At 37.4% G+C, this 2,892-nt stretch overlaps 1 protein-coding gene across 1 annotated transcript in view; it reads left to right on the top strand.

Annotated features, from left to right (window-relative positions):
• The window catches only part of LOC107095356 (UDP-glucuronosyltransferase 2B31-like), a 35,868-nt gene that overhangs the window by 32,347 nt on the left and 629 nt on the right, over positions 1–2,892 (top strand). The gene's annotated exons all lie outside the window — the stretch shown is intronic.

Here is a 2,892-nt window from a genome sequence, read left to right as displayed (position 1 = left end):
CCTGGATACCCTGCTGGTGGATGTGCTTGACAGAAAGATGGCGATGATTTTTCATATTCTGCTTAAGGTCCCATAAGATCTTGTCCGAGTCTTTGTTTAAAAGTAAATTAATTTTAAAAAGTGACCTAAAATTGACTGTCAATAAATGTTCTACAAAATTGATAAATTTATTTGATTTCTTTGATTTGTACTGTCTGTTTAGATTTATGTGATATTTTTTGCACAAAATATATAAGTGAATATTGTAACAGTTATGTTTTCAACTGTAAGCATTAAATTGATAAATGTTATTCGCATTTTTTTGGCTTTATCCTTTCCAACAAAAAAAAAAGGTGTCACGCAGGTAGCTCCCTTTCCTTATGAGCCATCCCCACCAACTTTCAACAAAAAGTTACACCCTTGTCTTAGACAACGCCTTAGCAGGTGCACTGAAAAAATTTTGGCGCGCGCTGTGCGCGCGCAATATCTTCTAGGGGCTAAGCCACCCTTGTCTCTTAAACCTAGAGATGCCCCTGATCAGATATTAACAATTTTACAATTTCTTTTACAAACATTTCTTGTGCTAGGTCAGTTTACATTAACTAAGTTATGTCTATCTGCTAAATATATATAAAAACAGAGATTGATTTCCTTTTAGCTTATTCAGTTTAAAATGTTGGCACTCACCAAGATGATTATGCCTTCAAATAGTCTGTGAGGCCCATTTGAAGGAATCAGGGCTATGACTGGTTAATTCATAGCATTCATAAATGCAGTTTTTTTTTTTTTTAAAGCATCACCAAACACTCTATTTGTTTAACTTTAAAAATAAAGTGGAGTGCTACCTTTTACTGGTCGAACAGCTACATGAAAGTAAAACAGCTGTAACAATGTCCAGCAAAGATAAACGTACTTTGGGTTGAAATGAATTCATAAAACCAGATCAAGGAAAAATAGTTACTGGTTGAAGCTGGTAAGGCAATGTCATTGGTCACACATACCTTAATGTAAGGAGATATGTTCTTAAATGAAATGTTTGAATATAACGTTGAGCATTACATGTGGAAATAAAAATAATGAGTCACAGGATCTTTTTTCAGAAGTTGTAGAGCCTTCATCTAAAGAAGAAGAAGAAAGTTTATCAAATGTCCACTAGGCAGGCATCTGGTTTATGGTCTTAGCGAGGGGTTGCAGTTTATTCATTACATACAATTCATAGTAAAGTCTATGATCTGATCCCATATGAAAGGATAATCACATACTCCTATAAGTCAGGAGCACTCAATTATGCAGAGCTGATGCAGCTTTTTTTAAACTTTAATTATTTGAGGTATCTTCAGCATTTTATCTTTGCCTGTGTTTTGTGTGTTAGCATCATATGTTTGCAGAAGGTTTAGCGTTTAAAGCACATTTGGACTTGGCTGCTCTTTATTTTCTGCAACATTTATCCTTTCGCTGCTCTTTATTTTCTGCAGAATTTATCCTTTGGCTGCTCTTTATTTTCTGCAGCATTTATCCTTTGGCTGCTCTTTATTTTCTGCAGCATTTATCCTTTGCAAGATTTTTCCTTTGCATCTGTTTTATGTGTTGGTCTGTAAGTCTAATTTTTGTCTTTGTTGGTTTAGCCTTTTTGTCTTTCAAGACGGTTTCTAACTTTACAGTACTTTTTATATTGGTTACCCATTTTTGTAATTGCAGTCCACTTGGCTCTCTCAGTCATTGTACTTCTCACTGTCTAAAGTATCAATACATGCTGGGTGAATAACTGTTAGCATCGACAACCATCTTGGAGCAAAAAAACTCAGTTTTTAAATCTAATCTCTAACATTCTTTTTCTTTATTGGGAATTAACTTTTTGTGTTTTGCTTTACAGAAAATGTCCAACTCTGTCACAGTATTTCTGGCAGTACTCTGCTGTTTTTTGCCAAGACCCTCTGACTCTAGCAAGATCCTGGTGGTACCTGTTGATGGCAGCCACTGGATCAATATGAAGATTATCCTTGAAGAGCTTCACTCCAGGGGCCATGAAATCACAATTTTGCACTCAGCCAAGAGCTGGTTCATTTCCAGTAACTCCTCCATTTATACCTCCATTCATGTTCCAATGCTAGAGGATGAGACAAATGCAAATTTTATGAAATTGATAGAAGATGGAATACAGTGCCGAAGGTATCCTACTTTTATACGCTCATTTTGTCAACAGAATTTGCTGACACAGATGTTAGAGGAGGGCCATAAGGGTTTAGCGCGATTAGCTGGTAAAACTTTAGAGGATCCAGTGTTAATGCAGAACTTACAGGATAGTAAGTTTGAAATAATTTTGACAGACCCTGCTTTTCCTTTAGGGGTTATTGTGGGTGGTTACCTTAAGCTGCCGATGGTCTTTAATGTCCGCTGGATTAATAATGGAGAAGGTCATCAAACTATAGCCCCTTCTCCTGTCTCTTATGTGCCTGTATCAGGAAGTGAACTTCAGGATCAGATGGATTTTCCAGAGAGGATTAAGAATATGTTGCACTATTTCTATAATATTTATGAGATGTACTACATTATAAACCCAGCCTACTCAGATGTGTTCAAGAAACACTTTCCTCCTGGCACAGACATGATTTCTTTGGAGCTATCAGCTGATATCTGGCTTTTTAGGGGAGATTTCGTTTTTGACTTTCCACGGCCCACCATGCCTAATGTGGTGTACATAGGGGGGTTCCAGTGCAAAGAAGCCCAACCTCTCCCTGATGATTTGGAGGAATTCATGCAGAGTTCTGGAGAACATGGGGTTGTGATCATGTCTTTGGGAACAGTGGTGTCAGCTCTGTCTTCAGATATCACAGAAGCAATAGCTGCTGCATTTGCTGAGCTCCCCCAGAAGGTGATTTGGCGGTTTGTGGGTGACAAACCTTCATCACTAGG

This window comes from Cyprinodon variegatus, unplaced genomic scaffold (assembly GCF_000732505.1).
Source record: "Cyprinodon variegatus isolate N-32 unplaced genomic scaffold, C_variegatus-1.0 Scaffold540, whole genome shotgun sequence".
NCBI lineage: Eukaryota > Metazoa > Chordata > Actinopteri > Cyprinodontiformes > Cyprinodontidae > Cyprinodon > Cyprinodon variegatus.
Note: the sequence above shows the minus strand (reverse complement) of the source record. Positions and strands in the feature narration are given on the sequence as shown.